Source organism: Toxorhynchites rutilus, chromosome 3, assembly GCF_029784135.1.
Source record: "Toxorhynchites rutilus septentrionalis strain SRP chromosome 3, ASM2978413v1, whole genome shotgun sequence".
Lineage (NCBI taxonomy): Eukaryota > Metazoa > Arthropoda > Insecta > Diptera > Culicidae > Toxorhynchites > Toxorhynchites rutilus.
In genome coordinates, this window is record NC_073746.1 from 139,335,872 (window position 1) to 139,350,907 (window position 15,036).

A 15,036-nucleotide genomic window follows, 5' to 3' on the forward strand; every position below is an offset into this window, starting at 1 on the left:
CCCCGGTAATAATGGCTCCTTTTGCCCCGGAAGTTGAGAGATAACAAATTTATTTTTTATTGAAATAAATGCGTACGATTTAAATTAGTTCATACAATAATTAAAAAAAATTATTCTATTTGTATTTATGGGTGGAGTCATGCAAACATAAAGAAACTGATGGTATTTCGTTAATTTGCGCTTGTGCGTTCTTATATAGATTGCAGTTGTAAGAAGCTCAGTTAGTATTTATCTGTTTTCCAATAAAAAATATTTAAGGTTCTAGCTGATAACATGTGAGATATATGCAGTATCTGTATAAAACAAAGTTCTGTAGTTAAATAATTGTAAAAGATGGAAATAGGCAAAATAATCAGATGGGCACTCTTGCCTCGGGTTCCCCTACTGGAGCGGAGGTAGCAACCAGTGTTGGAAAAAATCATCTTCGCTAAGATCAAATGCATAGATTTTCGGGCTAGGTTGCATCGAAAACCTGTATATTCCAAACGAAAATTAAAATGACAGATCCAGGCAACCATTGAATATGAGCAAATGAACTTTTGTCCTTCAATATGTTTTGATGTTTATTTTTTCCACCCAGTGTCATTTTCATCTTGATTATCGGAAACGTCAGAACTGAATTTCATTTCAGCCAAATGAATATCAGCTGTTGTTAACTTCTAACCTGAGGCTGCTGTGTGCGGTTGGGTTTTGTAGTTGCCGGATGCCGTAATCGGAAATACCTTATGAAATTCCCAATGTCGCAAATGACTTGACGGTAGCTAGAACCACTCGTTGTATCCATTCTGCATATGCCGTTGCTACCGTCTCACCAAAAAAAAATTATTTTGAACTTAAATTCAATGCCAGAACGAATATCGTTTCGGATGTGATGAATATCAATTTGTTGCTTTTGATATCCAAAGTATAAATAACAGCGAAGTTATGAACCCCACTCAATGACGCGTTCATTCATTATAGCAAATTTGCTCATGCAACAGCGATATGAACAAAATGAACTCGTTTGTTATTGTCATCAATATAATGAGGGCAGTGTGTTTCAAGCTGAAAAAAAGTCATCTGGAACAAAATCATATTCGTTTCTCGTGAATATTTGTTGATATTCTAAGACACTGGTAGCAACTGACTCATCGGATAATACAACAATGCTGCAAAACGTTGCGTCTACAACACAGATAGATTTTACTTTGGCAACTTTGTCCCCGGAAAATGTTGAACCTTTCCAAAAACTTCACCGCTAAAACCACCACTCGAAAACGAAAAAAAGCAAAATCTCGATTTTTTACTGACTCTCCAGCAAGCAGTTTCCTTTCAGATAAATACTGCCTTCGAATTTTGAAATATAACGACGGGTACAGCTGAGACTGTGAGATAACTGGTAGGATCTGGATTGACAGTTCGGGATCGGGATCTTTGATCGGCATCAGCGAGCAAAATGATCACTGCATGCACAATTTAGAGGGATTGACTTGAGCATTGAGTAGAAGGGCCATGACTTTCATACTATTTTTCGGATCCATGCTGTTTAAAACAGGGCAATCGCAAAACGAATGTTTCTGTTTTTCACAGGCTGGACTTAACGGAAATGCTTTTTACGAAGCTGCCATGAAACCAGGGTTAGATTAAACTTTCCAAGCTAAAAATCTAAAGCTTCAAAATAATAATGAAAAGAAGAAGAATATTTAAAGGAGTTTTTGTTAGTATATTAATTCGGTATATTTCTGGGGCCTATTAATATATATTCTTAGTATATGTGTAGAGATCAGTCACAGTTCACGTTCAGTAAAACATGAATTCATTTACTAAATCTTCAAGAAAAAAAACTTATCTAATCGCAACAGCCGGTGAAAAACTGACCACCCTTAATCTGCCAGGTACCCCAGCCAACCACCATCATACGAGCGATTAGCATAAAGCAGCTACTGCATGCAAGTGTGATAGGGGCCGCATCAAAACAACAAACACAGCAGACCGTATGAAATGCAGCTACCCAGCTACAAGCAACGGCGGGTCTTCCACTGTGCGGTGTGAATGATGTGTGTGAAGTTTATAAATACATCGCAATCGTTCCGATTGGCCCTCAGTTGCTGCCCGTTGTTCGGTTGGTTGAAGTCTACCTCTGCTTCTGCAGTGTTACTTGCGTTGAACGATTTCTAATTGCGGTCCTGTGTGTGTTGTTTATGGTGTAAAAAGTTGTTCGACAGAAAACAAATTTTCGCTTCGTTGAACCACCGAAAATATACAAGTGATTGGCGCTGAGAATTCAAACCACAATAAGTTGGAACTGTGTCGACTCAAGCAAGTGCACGCATGTTAAGGCGATTGCATTTGTAGCTAGTGCATAAAACAAAGTGAAACTGTGTCAAGAAATACAGGATATTACGAAACATTAAAACAGTGTGGTGCATTTTGTTGAACGTTGTTAACAACAAGCATTGCTTGGTCAAATAATTGAAGCAAATAAGCCAACGAATAAAATAAAAATACAATGTAAGTAATGAACACTTCTTTGAATATTGTTTCGCATTCGCCAGAAAAGGATGTAGGTCAATGACTGTCCAATAGATTCATCTCCGGATTCCGCACCGTCTCGTGTATCGAATTTCAATGCCAGTGATTTCAATCGTTTGAGAGCATTTCCATGTTAGCATTTGCTATGATGCATGGAAGTGGTTAACCTCAGCAGACAGTAGCAGATTTCATTTACACGGCTGCTGGAGGTTGGGCAATTCGTTCAACAGAGCAGCTCTCGATAATGCGCACCACCCTCCGTGCTGCGTTTTCATAGCCGTGTTAAAAGTGTGCTGAATTTTCAACAAGTCAACTAACCCGCGCTATTATTACCCGCGAAGAGTATAATTGTCTGGCAATGTCGGACGAAGAATGTATGTAAGTTTCTCGTTCTCTTCTGAATGATGCGGGACACGGCGCCTGAACACGCCGTCTAATTGCGGGAGTGGTTCTGTTTGTTATTTTGTTGTTTTTTTTTCTGGTGAATTCCTTGAAATCAGCTGAGTATATCAGTCCCTTCACAAAGCGCCTCAGAGCGCTTTGTTGGCTGAACGCATTTGATCGTTGTTTTTTAAAGTATTGTGATGAAGTGTGAAGCTGGCGACGACGGGTTAAAATTTTTATTTTTGAAATCATACTTTATTTTTATTTCCGGTTAAGACCACTTGATTTTGTAGATCTGATTTCGATTATGATGCTCTCTGATTCACGAAAAAACTCATCCAACAAACATCCGAATTTGATGACGAAAATCATCTTATTTGATTCATAGCCATGGGCCCATTCATTAACACGGTCACACCTACCGGTTCATGACTACTTCTTTTTGCTCGAGGCCTACCATCGCAGATTATGAATAACACTGCTATACCGCGAAGCTTGTCTCACTCCACCGATGACGCACATAATCTGCCTCCATATTTCGCAGTTGATGTTGTTTATCATCATGTTTTGTGCCCCAAGTCATGTGACCGAACTATGAAGATTTCGTCTTTGTCTAGGGATTACCATTTTCCCCCCATTACCCACTTCTTTTTTGTTCAATGTTGGCCAATTCTACGCATCGACGTCCAACCTTCGCGTTCGCTTCGCCCGGACTTTGTACTCGCATTAACTATGAATAGACCAGCTGTAACCGGTTCGTTCTTCACCGATCAATCAGACATACCAAACAAATCCGGCAAAATTCTGTTCAGTTCTGTTCAATGAAGGGCTCAGAAATCACAGGGCCCTAACCACACACCCACACATACTCTCAGCCCCCCGCAACGAGGGCGTCCAACGATTGATGCCGCCGATCAATTTATCGCCCGGTAATTGAGTTCCCAGCAGTTGACACTGGCCCAAACCAGTCAAGTGCCGGTGCTAACTAACTTATTCCGCACTGCTGAACCCACGCCCCACCACACGGGATAGTTTCATCAAGCAGCAACCCGGACGGAGAATAACTTAAAGTTCCCACATCCCAAGGCAAGGCTTTCTATGGCCTGTGTCGAGCGCAGTCTGATTGGAATCAATTGGTAAATTGATGCCTTCTTTATTGTGCTGAATTGTTAGGGGTAAGACATGGGACATGGGACATCAGGGTTCCTGGTGAATTTGCTAACATTAATGAAAATGGCTCTATTTTGGACGGCCGAAGTTGGCTGACTTTTGGCCAGAGAAAATAAGGTTGATGCGCAAAATGTTGTTCAAAGGAAGGCGAATTTAATTGTTGTCTGAATGAAATATCTTATATGTTTATTTTTTACATGAACACGATCGAAAAATGAAAAGCTACATAGCCAATAGATCAGAATCCCGGGTGTAACCAAGACATTTTATGTTATGAAAATCTCTTTTAATCTCTCTTTCTCTCTCTCTCTCTCTCTCTCTCTCTATCTCTCTCTTACTGTTAATAAGGTTTTCTCCGATTCGAGTTCACGAAGGTCTTCGACCTCTCAACGTAATAATATTTGCATAATTTTCACATCTGTATTTCGTTGAGATTATTTTGTTGGTTGTATTTCGAGTAACAAGCTCAAAGAAATACAGCACTAGATAAAATAAATCATTCGACATGCTGCAGAAGTTATGTTATATACAAAGTTCCTTTCGACTTATAAGAAATGGTATATGGGGTGAATGCAGCATTTAAGTCTATTTCAGAATTAATATGGATGAAAAATGCGAATGGTTATGGTTTATTTCATTTTTTTTTTCATTTATGATGAGTGTCGATAGATTTTCTCTTGGACATGATAAATCAGACACATGATTTTCATTTTATTTAATGGGTACTAAACTGTTAGTATTTGGTGCGGTCTACTTTTGCCTTAATCCCGGCTTCCATTCGTTGTGACATACACCCAAAGTTAATTTTTAGCACATGTTATGGCATCCCGATTTATTACATTAAATGAGCCGAATAATAACAGAAAATGCTCTACTTCCCAGTACGTGTATATAATTAGTATAATATATATGCCAGAACCAATATGAGCAGGAGAAAATGAAAGCATATGAAAGCTTTTCGTATAGTTTTCCAAATACACGGCCCAGACAGAAAAACATATATATATTCGTGTATGCTCTTCTTTTTCCTCTTAAAAACACTTTCCAACTTCATTTTAAAAAAATGAAAATGAAAAAAGAAAAAAGAAAGAGATGTCTGCTCCCAAGCATACAAACCTTCTTTAAGCTTTTAAAACAGCCATTATTTGCGCATTTGACCCATCAGAAAGTGAAAAAGCATCATTTCTGCCGAAGATGAAATGTTTTCTGCCAACGCTAGTTTGGTTGTACTTTCGACAAGTTTGTGCAGATGTTCCTAGTCAATTTTCTCCCACGCGGTTTCAAGAGCTCCAAAATTGATTTTTTTTTGTTAATAAGCACTTCATCGTCCAAACTAACCCAACATTTTCTCAATGGGGTTAAAATTGAGGGCTGTGGGCTGTTCGTTGAAATGTGTCTGCATTAGAACCTAGCGAAGTCACTCTCATTAACGCTTGCTCCTGATTCTCGTTGGCTCATCATATCACAGCTCTCTTTTCACACTGAAACACTAAAACGAAGTTTTGAATCGTCATATTCAGAGTGAATAGAAACATTAATTTTTTGTAGCGGTTTTATCAAAAGACAGTTTCGTTATTGTATTCAAAACGTACTAACTAACGCGAGGAGGCTGTGCAGTAGGCCAGCATGGGTAATCAATTGCCGGCGTTGGTGGTGTAGTGGTAAGCGTAATTTCTATACCCTCCTATATCTCTTTTTATACCACTTTTTTTGGAAAACAGTCCAGGGCAATTCAATTTGGCGTATTGAAAAATTCTATTGAATAGCTGAGAGAGCCTCTAGAATGCGAAAAGAAACACTTTGACGATGATAATGGAGCCTTTTATTTTCCGAATTGAAAGGAAACGACAAAAGAAATAAACGAAACAGAAGAGTCGATGTTTAAGCATATATAGAGAGTACATCGATTTCACTTCACTCCGGTACACATAAACGAAGCAATCAAAAACGAAAGCTGAAGTGAACGGAAAGAGTGAAGACAAAAGGGTAGGGTTCAAAATACTACCGCATTGTTAACGTAGGACTAAGAAATTATTACCGATGCTCTTTAGCACATGTATTTTGACAAGGGATTTCTTTTCTTTGATTTCGGAGCCCGGAAACATAGACTATCACAATAACTATAAACCTCAAAATCGATCGCATATAAATTTTGTAGTTGGATCCATCTCAAAACTGGAAATGTTCGTAAATGAGATTTTTTTTCACTCCAAGGTTTGTAAGCCAAAATACGTTTTTTTTTAATTCACTCTGAAGGATCGAAAAACTGAATACGGCGGCATAGATTTACCACCATTAAATCTTATATTGCAAAGCAATAGAATGGAAGACATCCTTTCAACTCGGACCGCAACATGGTATATCTAATATGTCGATTTATTTTCGGTTTGAAATATGACTAAAAACTTCAAAACCACTTAAACTTGTGGAATAATCGTCACATTGCCGTGAAGGCATTTATTCTTCAAAATCTTATTCTGTACAGAAACCATATGAGTCTGCTACAGCAGTGGCATCTATGTGTCAGATTGAAAACTTCTGGAACGACGTTATTTGATACTAAATTAAGTATTTTAAAATTGAGTTAATTATTTCAAAATTGTATTAATTATTTTAAAATTCAACAAGGACCTACAAGGACCGTGATGAGCTCTCGTTGTTGTATGTCAAAACACTAAGAACGTATATGATATCGGCTTGTCATAATGAAAGAACACTTTTTTTTATTGATATCTGCATCAACTTTCATTCGATAGATATGTTATTTCATTTCCAGTACTCCAGTTGATATCATATTTCAGAACAGCCGAATACAAAATTTCAACCATTTCGACCATCTAAAATGTGTGCTTAAGAATACCCCAACATGAGCATGTGTACGAACATCACAAACGAAGTTCTTCAGCATCGATGAAATCGGCTCCAAAAGTTGAAATATTTCAATTGAATGAAAACTTTAAAATAGCGAAAGCATTTTTGCAGTCTCAAAAACCCTTGCATTTCTGATGATTACACTAAACAGTTGATCTTCAGTACCACCGGATGTGCAGAAATTGTTGAAACTGTGGTAATATCTAGAACACAGTCAAACTATATTTGATACGCAGATAATTTATTTTTTCATGAATTCTTTCAACCTTCGTTTCATTCTTACTGTTTAACTTCTTCCTTATTTCTACTTTACTTCATGTTCCTTCTCTCTCATTTCTTCTTCTTTTTTTCTCTCCTTTTTTTCTTTCCTTTTTTTCTTTTTCATCTCCACTCTTATCTTCTTTTTGCTCTACTCCTTCTATTTGTTCTTCTTTTTCTTTCTTCTTTTTCTCTTTTGTTCTAAGCCTCATTTTACTTCTTGGTCCTCTTCTTCTTCTTCTATTCCCTACACGTTGTTTTTTTCTATTTCATTAGCATCTTCTATTTTTTCTTTTTCTACTGCTTCTTCCTCCTTCTCTTCTTCTACTTCCTCTTCCTTTTTCTCTCCTTCGACTTCATCTTCTACTTTTCCTTTTTCCTTTTTCGCATTCTTTTTCCTCCTCTTTTTTCATCCTCTTCTTTCTGTTTTTCGTCTTCCTTCTTTTTTTCTTACTTCACTCCTTCTTCCGTTTCTTTATTGTTCTACTTGTTTCTCCGTTTATTTCCTTCTACTTCTCCCTTATATTCCTCTTCTATTTCACCTTCTGCTTTTCCGAAGGCCTGTGATTGCGCGTCGCACAAAACTCACTCGTAAAAGCCTCAGGGTCGGCACACGCTACGCTACATAGCTCGGGAAATACCTTGCGTGTGCTACGCTGCCTGCCACTTCTTCAATCTACACTCACACCGAAGCTGGGTTGCAACGTTTGATGTTTCCAGTTGCAGGGCAGTGTTACAAGGCCTGGTAAAGTTACCTCAAGGTCACAAGACCCTAACGTTTCTGGTGGAACCTACCGCCTTCTCAAACAAATGCGAAATGGTATTTCGAGTTCCTAGTTTTTTATTCATGTTTATTATTCATGGAACAGAATTGTTAAATTGAAGTCATATAAAAAAAAATTGTTCACTTAGCGAAATTCAGTTGATTCGACGAAAACGTTTCCGTTTAAATCGCGGAGCGGTTTTTAAAAATAGCTTTTACCTTTTATTATACTTATACATACGTAATTCTGTATTTTCTCAGCGCATGAATTATACATTACTAAAGATCGAAGAAAATTATTGTTTGTTTACTATTTGCTGCGTACAATATTCCAGCGAAGAACGCAGGTCAGTAGGTATTTTGCTTGCGCATACTTTTCTGATGATAAGCGCATACTTCCGTCCACGTATTTTCAAAAATCCCCATTCGAAGTTCCAATCAACTAAACGGAACGGTCGGATTACCCTGGCACGATAAGCGTCCGTCTGCTCAAAAATCACCACAGCTGATAGCGATTGTCGTTGATTGACGGTCGTATATCACACGGACAGTATCTCGAAACATTCGTCGATCTGTTTGTCTTTCATTGATGGCGACGCCGCCGACGGAGGCGGCTAAGCCGGACAACAACTTGTGGGGCATTATGGCAAAACAATGGTAGCGGTGGATTAGGGGTGATGTCGTTCAAGAGGAACATTTTTTCGCGTGTTTCAAAGTACGGCCAGAATCATTTTCTGTTATTATTACTTCAATGATTGCTAGATAACGATTTGCTAGCGTTTATGATTTTACAGAAAAATGAACCCATTTTGTACAAACTTATCTTGACATTCTTGCTTGGCCACGTGTTGATAAGGAATATGCGGTATCAATTCAGGTGAATATCACTTTAGATCGACATATTTCGGTACAGTTATGTCATACTAGAATATTTGGATGAATGGAACAAATGAGTACCGACTCGATGTTATCAACAACTGAATAAAATGTTCATGCGGAAACGACAACTTTTAGAATAATATATGGAACATGGCGAAAATTGATTATTTAGACGCTTGATTCGCTAGGATAATTGATGAAACCTTTCAAATAGCATGTATCCTATACGAAAGTTGACATAAAAAGGACTGCTGTAAAACAAAACATTAGTTTTCTCCAACAAATTCTTCTACATAAAATTAATGTGATAGATACAGGAACACCCATAAAATTACAATCCAAAAATAAATATGCTTTGTATACCTAACATAATCTTATCAATTCATCGTTTGTTTCGCTTCCGGTAATTGTTCTAAAATTTAGAGAGAATCTTTTCCGCTTTGTGTCTTCTAACGGTTCATATCGAGGCACTACGAGACACATGTGAGGATTTGGTTTCCGGGCGATCTTCAGTTAAACTTCATAAAACATCCTCGATTTGGTTCGAGATCCTTTCCAAAGGTGTCAAAGATTACTCTTGAAATCTAGACAACTTTTGGAATTTACGCGAATTTTCGCTATTTACGCGGTTTTTGCTCGGATTTTGGAATCTACGCTGTTTTTTTTTGTTAACGCGGATTTTGGACTTCACGCGGTTTTTTTTCGGGCACGTATCAACCGCGTAAAAAGTGACTCCAGTGAAAACAGATTTCATGTGCTAACTGATGCGACTTTTCACGATATAAGTTTGTATTGTAACACTGATTAGTAGCTAAGAATTAAAAGGAGAAACAGATATCATATTTGTAGCATGCGTAAAAATTCAGTTTATTAATAGGAGTACCGGTAAGTTTCTTCGTTTTTTTCCTAAAATTAATGCTTTATTCTGCAAAAATGGTTACAAATTTAATATTCAAAGTATTGCCCATCGCTAGTCACAACTTTTTCCCATTTTCCTGACAATTCACGGATCCCTTTGCGGAAATAATCGGCCGGTTTGTCGGCTGACCACGAATCGATCCAATTTTTGACTTCATCTAAATTGGAGAAGTCGATTTGGTTCGAGATCCTTTCCAAAGGTATCAAAGATTACCCTTGAAAACTAAACAAACGATATTTGTATTTGATTGTTGAAGTTTCTAAATCATCAAGAACATACCAAAAAAAAATAAAACCCAATCATCGCTCCTACATTATCATCATCGAACACAGTCTATCATCGGTCAGACCTGATCCAATGCCCCTTTTCGGTTCCGTTCCATATTTTCAACAGCAGCCAGCAGTCCTCCCTTGATTACCTAACCAAAGTCACCACTTCCGGCGTAACGAACTTCACCGAGCCAAGAGCCAGGTCAATTGAATTCTCGTGCGCTGTTTTCACGCGGCTTGCTTGCGGAATGCTAAACGCGATGTGACCCGGGCACGCGTCGTCATTAACTTCAAATGAATACAATTAAGTGTTATAGCCAGCGGACCAATTGCGCTTCTCCACATGAGGCATACAGACGCAGTATCGCACCGTTCAAGGATTCCCACAGTGGATGATGATGATGATGATGATGATGAAGACCGTACTCCACATCTGCACTCACTTCAAGTATGCACTGCTTTTTTCATGGAATGAGATTTTACGCCGATGGCGCTGCGTGGTTGGTTAAATTTAAACAACCGCCCTAATTGACTTCGCGTTTCGCTCGAATTCGGTTATTGCTCCGCGTGGTTCGGAATGCGCTGATGATTCACTGGGCACTGTCTCAATTCGATCTCCAATGAGCGCCTCGGGACTATGAAAATTGGATTTGGCTGGTGAAAGACTTTTCCTTGACGCCATCGTGAACGCGGTTGGCAGAAGTTTAAATTGGGTCACCGTGGGCATGATTAATCGAACAACGCTGAACGAAATGTGTAGCAACATGTGAGGGATCCACTTACTTCACGGTCGGCATATTCATACCCTTCCCATTTCGAAAACAGCTGTATCCTCTCAAGTAGTCCGTTCCACACGGACACGATACACATACGTGTATGTAATATATTTCTATTCACGGTTATCCCCTTTCACAACAAAGCCGCTATAGACGGTCATACCGTCGGTGATCCTTGACATAATTTACGATTATTGCGGGAAGCACGAGCACACAGAATACCGTGCGGCGTCACACGATATCTATCGTTCCACTGGCGGCGACTGAGAGCCTACTGTCGTACCGAATGGCATTGATAATAATGCATGTTGCAGAACAATTTCATCGCGCCCGTTATTTGATCATCTTGTTTGCAAAACATAAATCGAAATAGACAAAACATGCGATGTGCTTGCGTTGCGTCTCCTTTTCTGTAAAACGATGATGAAGGAGTATCTATCCTGTCTGGGAAAAACAGAGATGAGTTGTTTTGTTGAATCGATAGCCGGTCTTTACATCAGATTTTGGTGACTTTGAAGAATTGCGGAAAGTAATGGCTCGAATTGCTTCCAATTAAATCCAATTACGCCACCACTCTCTCCCACGCGACCACCAAGATAGTTCGCCACAGAAGAAAACTAAAGGCGAACAAAACACCAAGCAAATTCTCAATTAGTTTCTGTTCGATTTTGTCTATTAATCAATTTTGCAAGTACTATTACTCGGTGTTCAGAAACATCGCACCACCGCACCGATTCGGCCCAATGATTACGTGTAGTTATGCAAGCGACTTGTTTGCACTTTCTCCGCTATCCCAGCAGCGAACTTATCACTCCCGCACGTTCAGCGCGTCGTCAACTTGTGCGGCCTGCTGCCGAACGAACACACTATCCTATCTACTATTCGCCTTCGTCTAATCATCAAGCTAGTAAGCATCCGATTGGGTAATCAACAACAACGACCCTACGCGTGGGTACTTCTTCTGCTGCAGAGTTGGTGGTGAGAGAGTTATGGTATCGTAACACGCCTCTACGTTGAGGGGTAATTTACGCCGAATATGATTATGATGGTTATGCCCCGCTGTAGCTCGATATCGCATTTTCGTGCTATGTCTTATGTAGTACTGTTGTCAGAATCACAAGCTTTGGGAGTTCATCCCAATCCCATACTTCTGACGACGCTCCTGATAATATTGTTTACAACCAGGGATGCCAACCTTTCTGATTTTTCAGGTTTTTTTCAGACTTATTGGCACGTTCCCTGATATCCTAACAAATATTTATTTGCATGATTTTTCCAGATTGTTGTACTTTTCACTTTATCTGAATGAATATTATCCATAATAAATATATTAGGCTGTCAAAAAGTCCTGCGGTATTTATTTTTTAATTTTCATTTTTTCATAAAATCAGTTACAATCATCTGTTTTAAGTCAAATATGCGCCGTTTTGTTCGATGACTTGTTCCCAACGAGATGCCAACTTCATAATACCCCTGTTATAGAAGCTCGCTTCCTTATTGGCAAAAAATTCGAATAGCCAATTTTCACAGGCCTCTTTTGTGGCTAACTTCTGACTACCTAGCTCGTTCGCCATGGACAAAAACAGGTGGTAGTCACTTGGTGCATGGTCCGGACTATACGGCGGATGCAAAAGAACCTCCCATCCGAGCTCCCGGAGCTTCTGGCGCGTCACCAAAGAAGTGTGTGGAGGAGGCGATCCGGCGTAGTGGTAACATCCATGCCTCTCACGCTAAAGGTCACGAGTTCAATTCTCACTCCCGACATAAAACGACGGAAGTAAAAGTGACGAACCAGCCAAATGAGTTGAAAGTCACTATAATACAGATAAAAAAAAAAAAAAAAAAAAAAGAAGTGTGTGGCCTGGCGTTGTCCTGATGGAAGACAATGCGGCCTCTGTTTATCAAAGATGGCCTCTTCTTCATGAGTGCTACCTTCAAGCGGTCCAGTTGTTGGCAGTACAGGTCCGAAATGAGCGTTTGGCCATAGGGAAGTAGCTCATAATAGATTATTCCTTGACAATCCCACCAAACACACAGCAGAACCTTCCTGGCCGTTAATGAGTGCTTGGCCACCGTCTGAGCCGCTTCAGCGGGCTTCGACCACGACCGTTTGCGCTTCAAGTTGTCGTAAGTGACCCACTTTTCATCGCCAGTCACCATCCGCTTCAGAAACGGGTCGATTTTGTTGCGATTCAGCAGCGATTCACATGCGTCGATACGGTCAAAGATGTTTTTTTTGCGTCAACGTGTGTGGCACCCATACATCGAGCTTCTTTGTGAATCCAAGTTTCTTCAAATGGTTAATAACGGTTTGATGACTTATCCCCAGCTCTTGGCCGATGCTACGACTGCTACTATGCCGGTCTTTCTTGGCTAATTCAGCGATTTTGTTGCAATTTTCGACGACAAGCCTTCCGGAGCGTGGCGCATCTTCGACGACCTCTACACCAGAACGAAAACGTTGAAACCATCGTTGTGCGGTGGAAATGGAAAGTGTATCGGGTCCATAAACTGCACAAATTTTATTGGCAGCTTGAGATGCATTTTTGCCTTTGTCATAGTAGTACTGTAAAATATGTCGGATTTTCTCTTTATTTGGCTCCATATTTGCGACACTATAACTCACGAACGACTTAACCAAACAAAACACTGTCAAGGACTATAGCGCGCAAAAATACCTTTCCAACAAGCTATAGTATGACTCGATACAATGAATACAACTAGAACTACGCGCTTACAACGACACCTCGCGGAAATACCGCAGGACTTTTTTGACAGCCTAATACAAAGCATTATTTACGAGTTGGAAAAGACAACTGTCATATTCACTTTCATAAATAAAATCTCCGGTCCACACTTGTACATATACTGTTTAATTTTCTCGTTTATTATCTATCTATTCCAAAGCGATTCGCCTTCTCCAATTGCATTTATCAAAGCATTTAATTTCTACCGACATTTATTAAAGCTCGAATTTGGCGTGAAAGAAAGATATTCTATCAGATCTGCATGCTCGAAAACAGTTTCAAATGACTATATTTTGAATGAAAATAATTATTTGATGTTTTTTGAATGCTAAAAAACATGTAGTGCTTACATTCAAACAGAGATCGAAATGCTCGCCGATTTGAGACGAAAAACATCCGTTTTCACCCACAGGGAAAAATAGCTGAGAATATAGAAGGCGAGAGAATGTTATACGCTCACTTCGATTCTCGCGAGAAACGCAAAGCCGATTTTTATTTTTCGGTGAGTGCACAGTGGTCCAAAAGTGCAAAAACGTGATCGTGAGGGATTTCTCCAAAACGGTTAATTTTACGTATATGATGTCTTCGGAGAAGTTTTAAAGTACAACGAGGGCTGCCATTTTGAAATGAATCCCCCTAAAAGTGAGATCCAAAATCCATTTTTTTCAGCTTAAGAGATAGGAAGTTGGTGTCTTCATATTTTTTTAACAGGATAACGTAGATGGAGGCCTTCCTTTAAATTAAGTGTAACTTTTGAGGATACAGGTGGATACAGACACTTGAAGTGTAGTTTTGCAGCTTTTTGCTTGTACTTTAATTTGTAATCGGTTTGGTCTGCCCCAATCTGCCCCTTTATGAAATATCCTAGTTCAAATATAGGTCAATTTTAACATAAAAACTCCAATATCTCCAAATATATAAGAGATAGAAAAAAACAACGTGCGTCAAAAATGTGTGTTTTGACTAGGCAAAACAGTTCTCTAAACATTGTAAAATTTTAAAAAATCAAGAGGAAAAGTTAGGACGAAAATATGATTATTTGGTGCTTTTCACCAAAAATGTCCCATAACTTTTTTACCTGAATAGATAGAAAGTTGATGTTTTCAGCAAAATTGTTTGTTTTGATAAGAGCTATAATTTTTATGAAGACACCAACTTCCTATCTCTTAAGCTGAAAAAAATGGATTTTGGATCTCACTTTTAGGGGGATTCATTTCAAAATGGCAGCCCTCGTTGTAATTTAAAACTTCTCCGAAGACATCATATACGTAAAATTAACCGTTTTGGAGAAATCCCTCACGATCACGTTTTTGCACTTTTGGACCACTGTGGAGTGGTTTGGTTTTCAGTGACTCCTTGATGCCGATAATGGTTTTTCATTTCTTCAGTACAGCTGAAAACATTGTGTGAAAATATGCGGCAATATTGGGTTTCATCGTGAAGTGAACATGAGATGGATTAATATTTGTACAATTCAGACGCTGTCCAA

The 15,036-nt window shown here is 39.0% G+C and overlaps 1 protein-coding gene across 2 annotated transcripts in view; it reads left to right on the forward strand.

The window, feature by feature from the left end:
* Positions 1-15,036, forward strand: part of LOC129776125 (protein pinocchio) — a 120,796-nt gene that overhangs the window by 87,656 nt on the left and 18,104 nt on the right. The window contains exon 1 of one of the 2 annotated variants that reach the window (XM_055781556.1): positions 2,063-2,490. The exons of the other annotated variant lie outside the window; for it this stretch is intronic. The gene's annotated coding sequence lies outside the window, so the exon portion shown is untranslated. Of the gene's footprint in view, positions 1-2,062; positions 2,491-15,036 lie in introns of those variants that run through there. 2 annotated transcript variants of the gene reach the window in all.